This window comes from Schistocerca piceifrons, chromosome 9, assembly GCF_021461385.2.
Source record: "Schistocerca piceifrons isolate TAMUIC-IGC-003096 chromosome 9, iqSchPice1.1, whole genome shotgun sequence".
NCBI classification, from domain to species: domain Eukaryota; kingdom Metazoa; phylum Arthropoda; class Insecta; order Orthoptera; family Acrididae; genus Schistocerca; species Schistocerca piceifrons.
This window is the reverse complement of record NC_060146.1, coordinates 154784009-154804541: the sequence shown is the minus strand read 5'-3', so window position 1 is coordinate 154804541 and position 20533 is coordinate 154784009. Positions and strand designations below refer to the sequence as shown.

The window sequence follows — 20533 nt, the reverse complement described above, 5'->3', positions numbered from 1 at the left end:
CATTAATAATGATCTGTAGGGTACAGCATGAGTGAGCTCAGGCCAGTTAAGATGTGGTAAAAATCTGTTGTGTGTACGTTTGGGAATGTAGCCTTTAACGAGACTAGGCTACAGTCCCTAAACTTGGAAAAGAAAGCCCTCTCCTACTGTGGACTTTTGGCGTTTTATAATGGGGGAACATGTAAAAATGTTACAGAGTATAAATAATGTTATTGCATTTTAAGAACACTTACAAATATTGGAATAGAGAAAAACTTTTATACCCCTTAGAAGGACTGTAGGAATCAGAAAAGGGTTTCACCAGAAAGAACCATAAACTTTAAATAACTTATATCATGGCAGATATCTCACAAGAACTTCTCACTATTAAGTGGTCCAATGTATGTAATTGTGAAACAATAAACACAGATATTTTACACAGGGAAATATATCTGACAGTGTCATCTCATAAAAAAATTGTGTTATAACAACTTCAACATTTATCACTGGGTTATCATGGTTATAGTCTATCTGACGTCAGTTCCATTGCTTATTTATTTATTGAAACATTCCTCACTGTGCTTGCAAAACCTAAACACAGTTTAGAAGTCTTCAGGCATCCGTTAATAATGATTATTGTTAACCTACAATGTGTTGAAAGTATTTAATTAAAAACCATCACTTTAAGTTGCAAAACTCTACCCACCAAGTGGTAGCAGAAGAAAATGGCTAAAGGATGTGGAAATGCACGAGCTTTCAGAACCAGTGACTCTTTCTTCTCACAGAAGGGTTAGTGGAAGATGAAAAGGTTTGAAGGAAAAGGGCTGGTAAGGCTTAAGAAATGGTAAGAGTTGCAGAAAAGTCATCCAGAATTCCAGGTCAGGGGAGACTTACTGGACAGGATGAAAAGGAAAGTCCAACTTTTAATGTCTGCAGTGGATGAAATTTGGAAGGCTGTGAACGTAAAGGTGGAAGCTTGGTTAGTAAACAAGAGAGATATTGCTGAAAAAAGATGATGAAAGAGTCAATAAGAGTGGAAAGCTAAATTTGTTATACAGAGTGGACCGAAAGTAATGTCTGATTTTGCAATTCTATTGATGGTATGTGTAGATAGCAATGAAATCCATCTTGTTTTATTGTCTAAAGTATGCCATTTTTATCACATTTTCTCCAGATCCTGTAAGCTTCTGATGTTCCTTTGAAGCCAGAAAGATGTCAGGACACCTAACAATTGAGGAGGGGGCTAAAAATGTACTAATATTTAAGGTGTAGCAGTCTGTAATTCAGATCAAAAGGTAGTGCAGGGATAAACACAGAAGGCAAGCTGCTCATTTAAGACAGAGTGTATCAAATACTGGAGCACACACTTGAGTTGTAACTTTTGGAAAGATCATGGTATACAATAAACTACATTTCTGTAAAAGACTGAGTTTAGAAGTAAAATATTTTAGGAGAGGAAAAATATTAAAAATAAGGAGTTACTTCCACTCACCATGTAGAGGAAGAAAAGAGACAAGTCAGAAAATTTAAAAAAATATATAGAAAAATAAAAGGGAGCAAAGAAAAGGAACAGTTACTGGAAAGAAATGCTGAGACCACAGATATTAATGTAAATTTCGGCCAGGTGGATGGGGAGAATGGAGCGCATGTTGTAAAGACAACTGCGTACTTTTGAGAAATACAGAAGGCATGTGTGGTGAAACAGGTACTGAGGTAATAACTGTCATATTGCAGAGTATGCTCATAACAGGATATTGTGTGTTGGCAGTATACACCCTCTGTCTATGTCCATTCATCCTAACTGATGACTTGGTGGTACTCGTACCAATGTAGAGGGCCAAACAATGATTACATAACAGCTGGTAAACAACATGTGTTTTTCAAAAGCGGGCTCTGCCTTTGATAGTACACCTGGTCAATTAAAACATTAAAACCACTGATCTATTATCAATATATTATTATCAGTATAAACCTAGCCAGGAGACAACAACATCACCTGGAGAGAAATGACTGCCAATATCTCTCTCTCTCTCTCTCTCTCTCTCTCTCTCTCTCTCTCTCTCTCTCTCTCTCTCCACACACACACACACACACACACACACACACACACACACACACACACACACAGTGCAAGTGGTATCAGTGGGCATACTGTCCGTGTGTAGAGTGAGGAGGGTATGTGATCTACCTGAGTTAGACTGAGGGCAGATTGTGATGGCCCGGAGGCTCAGAATGAAGAGAGAAATTGCACAACTTGTCAGGTGTTCAAGGAGTGCTGTGACGAGTGTCTTCAACACATGGCGAAGCCACGGCCAGACATCAAGGTGTTGAGTGGCCATTACTCATTACAGATATCGGACATCATAGGTTGGGCAGACTGGTAAAACAGGACAGGTGGTGAACTGTGGCAGCACTAACATCAAACTTTAATGCTGGGCAGAGTGAAAATGTGTCTGAACACACAGTACACTGAACACTCCTAATAATGGGTCTCCACAGCCGACGACCCGTGCATGTGCCAGTGTTAACATCACATCAGCAACTACGACTGAAATGGGCACATGACCATCAGCACTGGATGTTGATGCTCCATTATGCTCTGAGAAACATTCACATGGGCACTCAAGAGTCCAGTGGAGCTCGTGCAAGGCACCATGATGGCCAAGGAGTATCGTACACTGGTTACAGACCACATACCCCCTTCATGAGAATCATGGCATTTTTTAAACAAGATAATGTGCCATATCACAGGGCCAGGTGTCATAATGTTCTGGCTGATCAGTGTAAGTCTTGCTGTTACAGAGCTCACGTAGGAGGTTCCAGGGTGGTGCATCGGGCAGTCTTAAGAGGAGGGACAGTCACAGGGGTCAGAGCCAGAGGGTACGAAAATTTTTTGCGTAAGGAGCATAGGGTGTGCAAGACAAGTGTGTTACAGAAACTTGGATGAGAGGTTTTTTTTCAGGGGGGGGGGGGGGGGGCAGAAAACTATTATAAGCGGGCAGGGCAAAATATCAGACAGAATCGACCTCATCCCATAGAGTAAGTCTCTTCTAACACAGGGTTCTGGCTGACTCTTCCATAGCTCAGCCCATTTCATAAAACTCATCAGTCCTTTTCCTTCACCGCCCTTCCATTCCCTTCAACCCTTCTGGCAGGAGGAGGAGTCATTGGCTCCAGAAACTCACCTGATTTCACAGCTTTTTGTGTGTCTTTTCCTCATGCTACTGCTGCTGCTGCTGCTAGGTGAGTAGTCTTGTTCATCAAACCTGTTATACTGAGTATTTTTGTTGAGGCATCATTTGTTGCAACATGTGCCAAAATCTGCAACTGATTGCACCCTGTTGCCTCAATGTCTTCAGAACAGTTTCTTCGACATCTTGAATGAGGCACCCTAGGCATACACACTGGATGCACAATCTGATCTTTCACATCCTTTCTTGACATTTCCCTAAGGGGTAGCAATAGTCGTGGAAAAATTCAAACTTCCAATGTTAACAGATTTGTACCCATTTGCACATGCTTTCCCTCAACACAGCAGGCTTCCGACAGGTGAAGTTTGTCACAATAGCTCAGTTTCAGAGCAAGACAGTGCAATGTACTGAGATACTACACAACAAGAGTTTGCAACAGTTGGTACCAGACATACCATGGACCTCCATCCACAGCAACAACATTGCAATGCACAAACCAATCCTGCTGCCATTGAGAACCACGTGCCCTGGAGTGGCAGCGCTATTCATAAGAGAGAAGTGCACTTGAGTAACCGTGCATAAGATGATGATGTGAATTGTAAGTCTGAACGCCAGACTGAGTCTTGCTAGGAAGTTCCTGAAGAATGTTTAGTGTGCGATTCGTTGAGTGAGACAGAAATAGTGGCCTATAGATAGACAGTGATTATCCTTCACTAGAAACTGAACAATGAACAGAATTTTTGTGTATGGACAGAGACCACCTGCCTAGAGTTTTAACTGAGTACTGTTAGTTTGGAACTGTTCTTCGAATAGTACATCAAGGCACAAGATTAGTTTTCTTCAGACTTTAGTTCAGACATTATTTAATTTCTGTCTTTGAACTGTAGTCAACACAGTACAGATAAAATAAACCTGCATTCTACAACTGCTGTAACTAATCTTACCAAAGCTGAGTAATATATTTTACTATTCACTATTCTGTGTTACTTTCATTGTGTGTATGTGCTGCCCTAGAACCCACACATTTGCTGTACCAGGACACCTTTATTAGATTTTTTCACAGAAGCGAGACTTTTATCAAAGTGGGTTCCCCCAGTCTGCAACAGACAGCACTTCAAATTTAATGGTAAGGAGTAAGGGTGTAGTACCCTGAACTGTCCCTCCTATGTACAAAGGATTAAACCCACTACAGACTCACCACACAGTCAAGACAACAAATAGTGATGAGCACTATTTTTCTTGGAGAAGAGCCAGTACCTACATGACAAGACAGTACTTGAAGAATCTCTGTTATCACCCCACATACCAAACCACAATAGCTTCCAATCATTTGAAAGCAGTCCAGAATATTCCAGCTGCTTGTAAACAGGGACAAATTCATCCCACACCCAAGAACTACAAACACAGGAGGGCTCCTGTGATAGAATTACCATACATAATATAATCATGCAGAATGAGTATTATAGTGACTGATTGCATCGTAGTATACCCAATGTATTGGTTCAATCAAAAAGTTATAGTTGTGAATCCAACAAATGTGATCAAAGGATCTTTCTAACATATTTGAAATTTACAGAACCAAGCTAAGACAAGATACCTATTTTAGCTAGTTTTAAAATCTCTATTTTTGTGAGACATTTAGGAGTTTTCGATGAACATTGCACCAATTAGTTTAGTCCTGATATTTTGTTCAGTGATTTTTTTCCAACATCGAATTATGTTAAATTTTATATGCAACACATTTTGCGTAAAATACATCGTAAGAAAAGTGAAAGCCAAGGAAATTACTGCTCGATTAAGTGCATAAAATGCATACATCAAGGCTCACATAAAATATATTGCGATATTATTGGGCGCGTTGCTACTAGTAATTTTAGAATCCAGAGCCATGGAAGTCAGTAATGGGAACAAACCAACAGACTCTTGCAAAATCCATTTTCAGATGGCTGGAGATGGTAAACTGCACTGCTTTTATATTTTGAAATGTATATATGTTGGCTGGTTGGTTGGTTTGGAGAGAAAGGGACCAAATATCAACCAGTCCGGGTAGCAAATATTATATAAAACATTTTGGATAAAATGATTTTCGGTATTGGTCCGCGTTATCGTAAACAAATAAATCATGTAAACTGACGACGTTCCGACCGATTTACTGCGGAGCCCTTTCATGAACTTGTACAAAGCAGTTGCAATGTATTGGGGCCATAACCTACCCAATGCAGATTTCAGTAAGTTTTGTCCAGCGTCAGTGGCACACTGAGATATCAGGTCACATAAACAAATAAAGACCTGTTGCCGTTAGTATAAACATTTCCGGCATAAATGTTCCGAGGATTAATTATGGATATTTCTTTCGACGTAGTTTTGCTGTCACAACTGTCAAACTAAAATCGGATAGCTACGCTGTCACAGCTGTTTTGTTTGTAAACTGAACATCGAGTTGCAGCAGGGTCGCCAACTGTAAAGTTCAATTTCCTCCTATTTTGCATTTGAAATTCCCCTAAATCAGGTCAGACATGCATAAATAGTTTAACAAAATAAATAGCTATATTATTAATTTTTTTTGGGGGGGGGGGGAGGGGCAGTGGATAGCAGTGATCGGAACTAATTAAATAACCGTAACACTTTCGACGGCGCAACCGTGTATTGCAATTCTGGAGTGAATTCTAGTGTCTGATAATAAGACTCTTACGCTTGAGCAGTTACGTCATACCAGAGGCAAGCGGTGAAGTAGCGCAAATTTATAACAATAATTATTGAATCTATCGAGGTCACCGCTGGAAAGTGGGGATTTGGAAAGGAAGAAACTAAAATGTACCACAATAATGGAAAAATGAAATAAATAACGATGTATTTCAAACAGTGGCATGAAATGTTAAAAAACCGACAAAGGAATCATGTAGCGCGTTTAAAATTAGTTATGACTTTTGACGTTTGGCTGACCGGAACGGGACATGACGCCGTTGCCCAGGTAACACCAATGGCGAGCCGGCTTTCCCTACTAAGCAGCCAGCGGTTCGTCTGATAAAGTGCCCCTGTTGCCAAACTATGAGTAAACAGCACCACGTGGTATCACGCTGTAGATGCGTCAACGTTTGACGCCTCTCGTAGTAAAGTCGTATTTTCTGGAATTGCTGTTCTGTAGTCGTCAGGTATTGTGAACAAGTGTTTTGTGTTACTGTTGCATTAATGACAACAATGCAGTATATCTGCATACGAGATTTGCAATAAAAAGCAGTCTGGGATGTTGTAAAAAAGGAAACGGGGAGAGGCAAACAAACGCATAATAACATACTGCTAAGGGAGGGGGATAAGGTAATAAATGATCCACAACACTTAGCAAACTTTGTAAACGAGCATTTTTCAAGTATTACAGAGAAGTTACAGCAAAAATTCCCAAAAACAAATATAACACCTGTAAACAATATCACACTAAATACAATGATGTTACTTCCAACCACAGAGAATCAAGTCAATAAAACTGTTCAAAAACTAAAAAATAAAAAGTCAGTAGGCTTAGATGAAGCACCAGTGTGTGTACTGAAACAATGCATAGGGATTATACAAGTCCCCATGACAAATATAATAAATGAATCCTTCACATCAGGACATTTTCAGAGCAGTTAAAGCAGGCAAGAGTTGTACCTTTGCTTAAGAAAGGTAATGCAGAAGACATAGAAAATTACCAGCTCATTTTCCTGCTGTCAGCATTCTCAAAAATAATAGAAGCAATTATGAAAGACAAATTAATGAATTACTTGAATAAATACAGTCTTTTAAGCGAATCACAGTTTGGTTTCCAAAGTGGCAAAAACATGGAGTCACCCATAGTAGAATTCACAAAAGTTCTACTTGATGCTCTTGATAAAGATGAGTGTGTCACAGACATATTTCTGGGGGCGTTCGATACAGTCGACCACAAGATTCTATTAAATAAATTAGAAGCATTAGGCATTATAGGGGTAGCTAATGACTGGTTTCGATCATACCTAACAGATAGGATACAAAGAGTAGAGATCACACACACTAGAAATAGATCTAAACATATCAGAATCAAAATACATTGATACAGGGGTTCCGCAAGGTAGCATATTAGGACCAACACTGTTCCTGATATACATCAATGACTTTCCCAGTAGTGTTACTCATGGTGAAAAAATTCTCTTCGCTGATGACAGCAATATTATAGTCACTGAGAAAACAAGTGAACTGCTTGCCAAGAAACCAAATGAAACTCTCAAGGAAGTTTGTGACTGGTCAATAAACAATAAAGTGACATTCAACATAAAGAAAACTAGTGCCATGAATTTCAGTTTGAAGAGTAAAAACGACAATGTTAAATTAAATGTAGGTGGTACCTGTATAGACTGCATAACAAATGCAAAACTTCTAGAAATGAATACTGATTCTCAGTTGAAGTAGTGTGAACACACAAAGGTACTTGCAAACAAATGTCATCAGCATGTTATACCCTTAGAATCCTATCACCAGTGTGTAGCATGCAGTGTCTTTTAGTTACATATTATTCATATGTACACTCAATTCTTAGCTATGGCATTCTTTTTTGGGGAACAAATGCACAAAATATGAGCACAATTTTAAACTCCAGAAAAGAGCCATATGAATAATAACCAAAAATACTAGTCGAGATCTTTGTAAAGATCTGTTCAAAACACTAGGGATTTTAACTGCTCCATGTGAATACATTTCCCAGTCAGTTGTACACATCAAAAATAACATTGGTGATTACTGCACAAACAGCTCTGTCCATGACCATGCAACAAGAGATAGACTCAACTTATATTTTCCAAGAAAAAATAAACATAAAACTCAAAACAGCATTTTCACCAAGGAATAAAACTGTACAATAAATTACCAAAAGAGATTTAAAAAATTGCAAAAATGCACTTATTTAAAAAGGCAGCTAAAAAGTACCTGATATGCAATACATTTTATACATTGAAGGATTACTTAGATAAAACAGAGTAGGGGTTTGATAAAAAATGTTATACAAATAAATAATAATAATAATGATTATAAAACATCCAATATTCCACATAACACCTTCACTTTATGTTTTTCCCCTTCTTTTTTCCTTTCTAGAAATACTTACCCCCAAGATATGCATAGCACAATACTCTTTTTGAGCTCAACATCTCACTCATTATGGAGGGATGCTGACTCAGTTTTTCAGGATAGCAAATGAGAACTTGCAGTACAGAAAATGGCCCAGAGATCACCAATGTGTGTGTGTGTGTGTGTGTGTGTGTGTGTGTGTGTGTGTGTGTGTGTGTGTGTCTGTGTGTAGTGAGTGGTTATGAAACAATGTGCATATAGTGTGTGCAGTGATTGATAGTGAGACATGAGTGAACAGTGTGGCATTACATTATTTAATAAGTTATTTTTAAAAAAATAGTATTGTATACTTGGAGTAAATCTAATGATTGTCTCTAGCTAGAAGCCTGTAAATATATGTGTATACGAATTAGCTTATTTTAAATTGATATAAACTTATAAATACTTTGAAATGTCCTATACCCTTGTAAAAAAAATGTACAGAAGAACAAAGCTACTACTACTACTACTACTACTACTACTAGTAGTAGTAGTAGTAGTAGTAGTAGTATTGCTGTGAAGATAATGTTCTGCTGCAAAACACTCGTCGGAATTCGACAAGAGTAATGGACAAAACGCCATGCCACTCTGTTTTGATGCATAAAGCTCCAACAATGCAATGGACGAAAGCGCAAATTTTGCTCTGGCTACAAAGAAATATTTCATGAGACAAAGTTTAACCTAGCATGTATAAGGCGAAGTTAATGGAACTTTCAGTGTTGTACAAGCCAAAACTTCACGCGAAGTGGTGGACGGTAAAGGACATAGTTCAATCAGTCTTCATCTGTATCATGCTCATTTAAATCCGACAGAGTATAAAGGCCTAGGTGAAAAGTAATGTGGCAAGAAACAGCAAGAAATTTATGCTCACTGAGATTGAAATGCTGGTAAAAGAAGCTACTGTGAATGTTACATGGCAGGCCTGGTCTTGAGTTGTCAGCCATAATACCAAGAAGGTAGTTGAGGAGACATTGATTCATGAAGGTCAGTGACGAGTTCTGAGGAATACATAACTTCTCCTGCTGCCATGTTAAAATTTTCTCTTGTTAAAATACAGCAGAGTTTTGAAATATTCGTCTCACTAACACTGTAATGCAGTTGAAATTGGGACATAATCCTGAAATAGTGTGTTATTAAACTAAGAACTGAGTGCAAGTCTGTCCAGTAGTTTATGAAAGAGCAAATTCTCTGTATAAAAGTAAACGTGTAACTTCTTTACTTATATTGTTACAAAACTCACAGCAGTTCTCGTTTCGCCAAAGCCCTCAATAATTACAATATTTATTTGAAAAAATCTGTAGTCGCTTGAATATCGCTGTAGATATGGCAGTTCGGCATATTAATCATATGACAAAACAGTCTCGTAATTGTTATCATTCGCCAAAATCTGTTTCGATATCTCAAAACTTTTATGAGATATGAGGAATTTATGAATAATTCATCCTAGTTTTTTCACTGACACACGAGTTCGTGCCAGAGCGCTCTATGTACATTCCATTTGCTCAAGTCTGGAAACAGACAGTGCTATCCTGCCAAGTCTAAAGAGAAATTTAATATATTATCTACATTTAATGCACAGCAACAAACACAAATTCATGGCGAAACCTATTTTCCATGGCAAACTAAGAATTTCTTGTAGTAATTTATTTACTAGCGAAATATCACAATAACTATGACCATTAACGAAATGATGAGTGGTTCGTTATGAATCTGACAACTTCAAGTAAGGATGTAAAATTTTATTACTGAAAAGCTTGTTTAAAATCGTTTCAGAAAGATCGCAGATATCACAATAACAATGACCATTAACAAAATGACAAGTGGTTTATTACTGAATAGTTTGTTTAAAATCGTTTCAGAAAGATAGCAGATCGGACAGCTTGCTGTTCATGCAGTGAAGCGACCCTGCCACGTTCCGCATGTGGGCATCTGCAACACACGTTGGCAACTACACTTCCCTCCACTCACTCCGTGCTGAACTGTCGAAAGTCGCAATTCATTTTAAATGCACTATAGTCGTAAAAAAGCCAGTACACAGATAACGAAAATTTGTCATAAGTAACTAATATTGAAATCAGTAACTAGAACTAACTGACATACGTTCTCCAATATTTTTTCACAGTAGTTCAGAGAGCATTTACAAGTTCAGAAATTCTATTACATTTAAGTACACATATATGTTGCAAAAGCGATCTAAATAATGAAGCATGCAATAGTTGGAATCGGTAATTAGAAATTACCTCTTATACAGCTTAATTCTAGTTACCGATTCCAATATTTATCATTTTATTGCAGTAGTTTACAGAGCAATTACAAATTGTGAAATGCTATTTTTTTCATTTTATACACCTGCCGGAAAAATGATCCAATTATAATCAACCATGGAAGTGTTGGAATCGGCAACTAGAATTTACCTATATTGGAGGTCAATTTTAGTTAGCGATTTCAACCATTCAGTGGTTCATAATTTTGGAAATGTGTGAACTCGGTTTTCGTAGAATTTCTAGAATTCTTTTTGATCTCTGAACTACTTCTAAAAAGTAACAAAATTCATAGGGATCGGTTCCAAGATTCTTGTTTCTTTTCCTTTTTTTGTTTCATAATAGTGAAGGGAATAATACCAGACAAAGAAAGCCTATAACACTAGTGCAAACACTTGTTGCAAAAACAATGTAAATAACGAACTGCAGAATGGTTGTAATCGAAAACAAGAACTAACCTATATAGCTTAATTGTAGTTACCGATTCTAATATTTGTTCCTTTTTGTGAATTTTAGTTATTTGTGTACTGGATTTTCTTTTAGGATTTCTGTGTCGGTTTCTCCACATTTCATGCTACTGTTCTTTTATGTTTCGTATATATTATTTACTTATTTCATTTTCCTGTTGTGTTACGTTTTAGTTTCTCCTCGTCCAGAACCCCCACTTTCCCGCAGTACTCCCATTAGATTTAAAAAACATTATTACAAATTAACGCTGTTTCTCAGTATTACGACCTCATAATGCTTTATACTGGTACTGTAATGGATTTAAAGGTTCTCTCTGTTTAAATAACGATAATAATTTACTTCAGATATGTATTTTCTCTTTTTCTGTTTTTATTTACGATGGTTGACTGAAAAGTAATGCCTCCACCGTCGTAGCTCTTCAACAGTTGGCAGCATTGGTATGCGACAGGTACTGGCTTGTTCCGTAGCCTCTTTTCTACAGCTCCAGTTGGCAGGAAGCCTTACCATTTAACAGTTGTGTTGTTACAGTCTAAAGTATGGAACCCTGAGCAGACGGTCGGCCAATGTGATTTAAACAACGTGCAGTTACTGAATTCTTGACAGCAGAAGGTGTCACACCAAAGGAGATTCATCAGAGAATGAAAGCAGTTTCTGGTGATTGTGTTGATTGAGTACTTTGCGTCGTTGGGGGAGTAAGTTTAAAGATGTTGAGGGGAGGACATCTGACATGCATGTCAAACAAAGAGTTGACTATCCTGTGACAGCAACCACCGAGTTTCACAAGCAAAATGTTGTAATATTGATTCAGGACGATCGTCGTATCACTCAAATGGTTCAAATGGCTCTGAGCACTATGGGACTTAACATCTGAGGTCATCAGTCCCCGAGAACTTAGAACTACTTAAACCTAACTAACCTCAGGACATCACACACATCCACGCCCGAGGCAGGATTCGAACTGCGACCGTAGCGGTCGCGCGGTTCCAGACTGAAGCGCCTAGAACCGCTCGGCCACAGCGGCCGGCCGTATCACTCACAGAGAAATTGCAAACACAATCGAATTTCACAAGAAAGTGTGCATAACATTATTGCTTTGCGGGGCTACAGGAAGATCTGTGCACAATGGGTATCCCGGATGCTGACTCCTGAAATGAAAGTGCACATACTTGAAATTTGACAGGAACTCCTCTTGCATTATGAGAATGAAGACACACAGCAGTCACATCAACACTGCTTTCATTGTCTGATGAATCTTTTTTGGTGTGACACCTGCTGCTGTTAAGAATTCAATGACTGCACTTTGCTTAAATCGAATTGACCGACCGTCTGCGCAGGGTTCCATACTTTATATTGTAACAACACAACCGTTCAATGTAAGGCTTTCCACCAAGTGGAGCTGTAGACAAGAGGCTACGGAACAAGCCTGTACTTGCCACATACCAATGCTGCCAACTGTTGAAGCTTTACGAAGATTTAGGCATTACTTTTCAGTCAGCCCTCGTATTTTCGTTACCTTCAATTCTTTTCGACATAATTCGTGAACTGTGATTGTAATAGTATCGACTGCTACATTCACTTATTTCGAATAAGATCAGTTGGTTTCAAAGATTGTCTATACCTAGCATATTTTGTTGACGTGCCTCTCGCGGGCCCCGAGGAAGCACTTCATGTCATCAGAAAGGCTGAAAGTGTGACAGTGTTGTTTTGGTGACTAGATCTGTAAGCAGCTCTATTGACATAAATGACGTCAGTCACCTGTTGTCGCCAGCCTTTATACTGACCTGCCCTCAGCTGTTATTTTGAAATTTCAAGTCAATACAGACTGCTTGAATGAAGCTGTCGTTATGAGAATTAAATGTAGAAACAAGTTTCGAATGCGAACAATCTCGATTATGATGACATACTAATCCGCAGCATAGATAGTTACAGATTAGAGTCTTACGTGATTGATTGAGGTGAACTGATTACGAATTATTATTTGAATGGCGGAGTGATTGTATTATGCCTTCAGGACAATGTCTCTAAATGTTTTTTTTAACATATTAAGTGAGGCTTACTAATGTAACTACCACTCAGACGTTTGCAATACTTAACTACGAATTTGTCTTTGCATCCATACCAACAGTAACAAATGCGGAAAAACGGGTCAAATGCAATAAGAGATATGTAGTGGAACGCCCCTTGCATTTTTGCAGTTTGTGTACGATATATGTACGTAATATGCATCAAACGCACATCGGATGCTTATTCATTGTCTTTTTTATTATAAAAAGTGAATTAAATATGGAAAAATGCATTTAAATATGGCGCAAACAAAATATTAGGCAATGCCACACATCTGTCTGTTACCACCACCTTTATTTCTCATTTTCTGAGTTCCACAACTGTCAACATAGTTATCTCTTTTCAACATAATGTAGACTTCAGACTACACTACAGAAAAGCTTGTTACTCCAGCCAAGGTTTCTAGGGAAGGGGGGGGGGGGGGGGGGGGGAGGGAATCCAATATAGTACTCTAGCCCAGATATGTGCTCTTTCCAGTCTGTGCTACTGATATGGTTACATTTTGATCGTTGACATGTAAACAAACAGCTATATACTAATCACATTTTCCAATATGTAGTTTCTCAAAATGCACTTCATTTTTATGTGGCATCTTGATAAACAGAGCTTAATGAGGAATTATTAACAGATCTGAGCTAATTTAAGACTGTTATAGATCCAGAGTGTATCAGGTACAGTTAAATGTGAAACAAAACATGTGAAATAAATCATGAAGCTTTAGGTCAGTATAACTAATATTTTTTGATGTTGTAGGTAGTCACAATTTTATTCCGTTATTCCGAATAATATATATATATATATATATATATATATATATATATATATATATATATATACACGTGCTACACAAGTAACCAAATGGTGCATGGCGGTAGATACCTTGTACCGCTCAAATGATTTTCTTCTCTATTCCACTCGCAAATAGACTGAAGGAAGAAAGGCTATCTATAAAGCTCAATATGAGCCCTAATTTCTCATATCCTCATAGTCCTTAAGTGAAATATACATCGGTGGTGGTGGGGACTGTTCTCCAGTCAGCTTCAAACGCCAATTCTCCAAATTTTCTCAATAGTGTTCCACAAAAAAAACATTGTCTTCTGTCTAGGGATTCTCATATGAATCCACTAAGCATATTCATAATACTCACATGTTGTTTGAACCTACTGATAACCTACCTAGCAGCCTACCTCTGAGTTGCTTCAATACGTTCGTTTAATCTGACTTGGTGGGGATGTGAAACAAACTGAGCAGTACACGCGAATGGGTCAGACTAGTGTTCTACACTGGTGGTGGCTCTGAGCACTATGGGACTTAACATCTGAGGTCATCAGTCCCCTAGAACTTAGAACTACTTAAACCTAACTAACCTAAGGATATCACACACATCCATGCCCGAGGCAGGATTCGAACCTGCGACCGTACGGTCGTGCGGTTCCTGACTGAAGCGCCTAGAACAGCTCGGCCACACCGATCGGCTCCACAGGTGGTCTAAATGACCCTCTGCTCATTCTCAATCTTCCAAAACCTATCTATCATCCCAGAGGAAGGAACTAATAGTTCTAAAATCAATAAATAGCTTTTCATTCAAGTGCTGTTCTTGTCTCAGACTTCATTCAAAGCATTTCATAACTTTTCAAACAGTACTGTCAGCCTTACATATAATAGTAATGTTAACCAAAGGTGCATCCTTCAGTCCAAACATTGTGTTAATTATAATTAATTATAGAAGGAGAGGCTCATAAAATAATCCTTTACTTCATATTTTTTAACATCTTGGGATTTCCAGTTTTCTGCCTGATGTCTAGCAGCAACCTGTTAAAGACTTTTGTATCAGAATGTAAAATTCGATTCAGAATCGTAGACAGGGACATTATTTTTACTTCCAGTATTTTGCAAATTCATTTCACTGAACATAGTAACATTACACCTGTTATTAACAACAAATATTATTAGGGAGTAAATATACTGAAATTTAAGTATAAGACTCCTGAGGACCCTGAAGAGATTCCTGTTAAGATACTCAGTTATCAGTTTTACACAATAGTTTTACTCACATAGATAAGAGGTTCTATTAACTTTCCCTGTAAAATTTGTATAAAATCAGAAGCTTTCCATAACAGCCTCCATCATCATAATGTTTGAAATACAACGTTATAGTTACCTGGTTGAAATATCTAGACATAATGCAGCAAAGCGATATGAAATGGAACAGGCATGTAAGGGTTGTAATACAAAGGGCATTAATGGTTGACTTCAGTTTATTGGGAGAGGCTTGGAAAAGCATGATTCATCTGTAAAGTACTCCGCACATAGGACACTAGTGCGACACATTCTTGAGTACTGCTAGAGTGTTTGGGATCACCAACAGACTGGATTAAAGGAAAATGTGGAAACAATTTTGAGGTAGGCTGCTACATTTGTTACTGGTAGTTATGGACAACGTGCAAGTATTATGGAGACGCTTTGGGAACTCAAATGGGAATCCAGGGAGGGAAAACGATGTTGTTTGTGAGGAACACTATTGAAAAAAATTAGGGAACTTGCATTTGAAGCTGACTGCAGAATTCTTTTACTGGCACCAATGTACATTTCACGTAAGTCCCACAAATATAAGATGAGAAAAATTAGAGCTCATACAGAGGCATGTAGAAAGTCGGTTTCCCCTCACTCTATTTGTGAGTGGCACAGGAAAGGAAATTAATAAAATCTTCTCAGTTTTCAAGTCACGTCAATTTGAAAGTCCGAGGAAAGAAAATCACTAATAGTTGTACAAGATACGCTCTGCCACACAGTATATGGTGGCTTGTGGAATACGTGTGTAGATGCAAAACCATGTAAAGTTTTTCTCTGCAATTTTTCTTTCTTACTACATTTGAAATTGTGTTAAAATATTATCTTCTATATTCCTATATATTAACTTGTGTGTGCATCTGATCTGTTCCTGCCAATTGGAGGGGGTTGGGGTGGGACGTCAGCACAGCTCTAGGACAAAGAAATTCCCATCATTTTGAAATTCCCGCCAAAATTCCAAATTTCCGCCAAAAGGGTATGTGGCAGAGGGGAAGGAGAGGGGGTGAGGACCCATGTGGCAGCTGGAGAAAACATATGACATCATCTGGGCTGGAGCAAATTAATTGTTAATATTAATTTGATATTATTAATATCAATTTGATATCAAATCAGCACCCATTCTGCCCTTACTCCACTACTGCTCTGACATGCCGTTAGTGCCAAACACAACTGTTCTCATTAGAGAGATTGTCTGTTTCTTAAAAAAAAAAAAACATTGAGAAAATCGTGTCATGCCTTGAGGAAATATCGCAATGGTCACATTTTTTAGGTGATACCTCCAGCTTAACCTCTAGTGCCCCTTTATATGCAATCAACATTGGAGGATTCATGGTAGCACTCGCGTGTCTTGCTGATGTGCTCAGCCAAACATTAGCTCTCAGCAGGTTTTTCCAAAAAGAGACTATTTATGGTAGCAAAGCAACTGAGATCTTGGCCGATACCTTCACATTTTAGAAAACAAAGCGAGAAAATGTGATTGCAGAATCAGGCTGCTGGATGATCAAGCAAACAAACTGGCAGATGATATAGGAAGCATCGTTCTAACACCCAGGATCACACCTTGACAAGTTAATTGGCCCAATGTGGCTCCATAAAGTACTGAAAGCTATTTTAGTGTGAATGTCTTTATCCCTATTCTTGACACAATAAACAATGATCTAGAACACAGATTCTCTAGAGACGTTCTCAGTATCTGTAATCTCAACACGCTTCTACCAAAAATCTGATCACCTTCAACAGTGTCCTTGGAGCCATTCATTAGGGATGCAGAAACTACTGGATCAAAGTACTTCAATGTAACGGCAGAATTGTACGGCGTAGCGGACAGCGCCAGAGTCGCTGCGCTGTGCGCCTATCATGCGGAATGCTGATGGGAAATGCAATCTGAGTTGCGCGCCATGGGTGTACACAGCCACCGGCTACGAAGAGCAGTGTGAGACTGGCCAAATGCGAACATGTATCGCTCTCGACACAGTGATGACGGTTTACCAGACGCGCGTAATGCATTGTCGCACCGTCTTTATCAACAAATGGCAAAACTAAGTTTTCCGTGTACCACATTCTGCACTACCCAGAACTACCGCCCATGCATCCCATCCTAACTGCAAATGGACGCAATAACATTTTACCCGGCCATCCAAAAGACTCCATTAGAAAAGTGGTGCCAGGTGTGGGATTATTTTTGGAAAATCTACAGTCCTGAAAAGTGCAGCGATATGTAAACTTAACATCAGAGCATCTTCACAACACAGTAAGCAGCAGCAGCCAAGGACATCGTCCGACAACACAGGGACATCTAGCGCTAGAATTCAGGTCAGTCTACTCAGATTGGCTTTAAAACGAAAGGCAGTGATGGATTTTAATTTTTTCTGTATTGATTGACCGGTATAGACTGCATTCAAAATGGTAGACGCAAACGCGAGTATCACGGTCGATCTCCAAACCGTTATAGAAGAACTACGAAGAGAGATTCAACAATTAAAAGCGAGCGTAGCCTCCCGGTTGATTTGTCACATGACGGCACTTCTGTTCCAATAAAGAATTTTTCACTGTTGCCATCTGTACCAGTGTTCAGCGGAAAATCTGAGGAAGATGTGAAAGTATTTTTTCGGAAACTCGAAGGCGCAGCTCTGTTGGGTTCGTGGACTGATTCAGATAAGCTAGCAGTTGCTAAATTGAGAATCCAAGGAGCCGGACAAGATTTCATTAGCGCGGAGCCGATTTGCGTGAAAACAGAAGTTTACAATGATTTTAAAACAGTAGTGGTTCAGAGGTTCAAACGCAAAAATTCTACTGTGAGCAACTTCATAGTTTGCGAAGCGGCGTGACGAATCTATCGAGCAATTCGCTGACAGAATCCGAAACATAAATGCTCAGACTTACGAGCTTGTAGAGGACGAAAATGAGAACCGGATCCAATTTTTCAAAGCCGATCAGAGAGCACTTGACACATTCATCCATGGGTTGTGTGGGGAAGAAGTAAACAAAGCAGTCAGACTCGCACGCTGTAAAACATTTCAAGGAGCAGTAGAGGCAGCTTTTGGTTTTGTCGAAGCATTGAGACGCCCAAGTGACATGCGAAAAGAAGAGCGTCGCGTGTTCGATTCAAATGTGGAATGTTACCGATGCAATAGGCCCGATCACAAGCGCAAGGACTGTAAGTAGAACAGGACCTGCCACAACTCTGGGATACAGGGTTGAAGCGGGAACGTGTGGTATCTCCGCTTACAGTCACTCACGTACAGTGAACCGGCTTTATCGCCGCGCCCACGCACTATGCTCGAGGGAGAGGCTTGGTGACAAAAAACGATTAAAGCAGTTTCGGGTCAGGACACATTTATTCTTCCTAGCGTTACAATAAATGACAAATACCATTCGTCGCTAATGTCCGTCCGTGCAGGTGCGTTGCACTGGCGGCACGGCTCGATCACCGATCCCGGAGGGTATACACTCCACTGATGAACCGTGGCGCGACCGCGTGGACAGAGCGAGACAAAAGGCCGCGTCACTGAATGTTCTGCTCCTGGCGCGACCGGAGGCGCCGTAACGTCCGCGAAGGAGCGAAAGACACTTTAACGGCGACTGTGTTTACGACCGCACGTACGCATTTACGGCGGAGTCACGTTGACTCGACGCACGTGGTCCGCGGCGGGGGAACTGAGAGACGTGTGTCGCGTTGCGTCGACTAGCTCGCACTGTCCGCCTTAGAGGTGGCAAAAAATAACGTAACTGATAGAAATAACCGGTTACTGAGAAGTAACGGTTACTGCGATAACCGTTCCTCTGATACAGGCAGTTATTTCAATAACTGTCTAATGTCAACAGTGCCTCGCGCCATCTGTTGACCGAAGATCGTACTACGCTTTCCCGTCAACTCATCGGAGATTTGGCTAGGAACTAACAAGGGAACCTCTCCATCGCACCCCCCCTCAGATTTAGTTATAAATTGACACAGAGGATAGGCCTTGAAAAACTAAACACAGATCAATCGAGAAAACCGGAAGAAGTTGTGTGGAACTATGAAAAAATAAGCAAAACATACAAACTGAGTAGTCCATGTGCAAGATAGGTCCCGTGGTTGGAGTGAGCAACTCCGGAACGAGAGGTCCTTGGTTCTAGCCCTCCCTCGAGTGAAAATTTTACTTTCTTTATTTTCGCAAAGTTACGATCTGTCCGTTCATTCATTGACGTCTCTCTCCACTGTAATAAGTTTAGTGTCAGTGTTTTGCGACCGCACCGCAAAACCGTGCGATTAGTAGACGAAAGGACGTGTCTCTCCAATAGGAACCGAAAACATTTGATCGCAAGGTCATAGGTAAAACGATTCCTCCACAGGAAAACACGTCTGATATATTCTTTACGACACTGGTGACGGCATGTGCGTCACATGACAGGAATATGTTGTCGACCCACTTAACTTGCACACTTGGCGAATGGGTAAAAAGATTCTTCTACCTTGCCCGATTTAGGTTTTCTTGTGGATGTGATAATCACTCCCAAAAAAGTGATGAAAACATAAGAGGTTGTCACATAAACTGCAACAAATGAATGCAACAGTTTCACAGTCGCACAGTTTTCCCTGTGCTCTGTCAAAACATATGTTTTTTACTTTTTCAAATGTTTCCGTGCGTAGACCGTCAAATCCTGAATATGCCCAAGCAAATCTGAACATGTCCTGGAATTTTGGAGAGCGAAGTTGATTATGTGTGAGTGCCTGAACTTTGATAATTATCTGAAAATAAAAAATTAAACTTCTCACTCAAGGGAAAATTTGAACCAAGGACCTCTCCTTCCGCAGCTGCTCACGCTAACCACGGGACCACGGCGCTCGTAAGCTGACACTCTCCTTGATGTTGCCTAGCTTGCGCATGGACTACTCAGTTTGTATATTTTGCTTATTTTTTCATAGTTCCACACAACTTCTTCCTGTTTTCTCGATTGATCTGTGTTCAACTTTTCAAGGCCTATCCCTGTGCCAGCTTATAACTAAATCTGAGGGGGGTGCGATGGGGAGGTTCCCTTGTAAGGAGAGGGTAGACCATTTGGAAGGCGTTCTATAGGCCATTGGAATAACTGTGAGACTGCGCGCCATCTGTTGATAAGAACTGTGTACTATATCGTGCGTCTTCGTTACTTTTGACACAAACAATTAAATAAAGTTAATGTCCGAGCTGTGGCTGATAGGAGCTGCAGTACAGGCATTAACAAGTACGGTTGTTTCCTTAAGCCACCGCCTTATATGTCAATTTAGCTTGTACGGGTAGTATAAAGAGAGGTACCATAAGGAATTCGAGAGATTATGGAAATAACTGTCAGAGATCGGTATTTTCCTCTGGCAGTTATCGTTATTGGCTCACAGTTCTCGCTCTCTGGCAGTTATCGGGC

General features: G+C 39.6%; 1 protein-coding gene across 1 annotated transcript in view; it reads right to left on the bottom strand.

The window, feature by feature from the left end:
- LOC124717166 overlaps positions 1-5567 on the bottom strand; it is a 55778-nt gene extending 50211 nt beyond the window's left edge. The window contains exon 1 of the mRNA XM_047243936.1: positions 5384-5567. The gene's annotated coding sequence lies outside the window, so the exon portion shown is untranslated. The remainder of the gene's footprint in view (positions 1-5383) is intronic.
- Positions 5568-20533: the final 14966 nt, after the last annotated feature.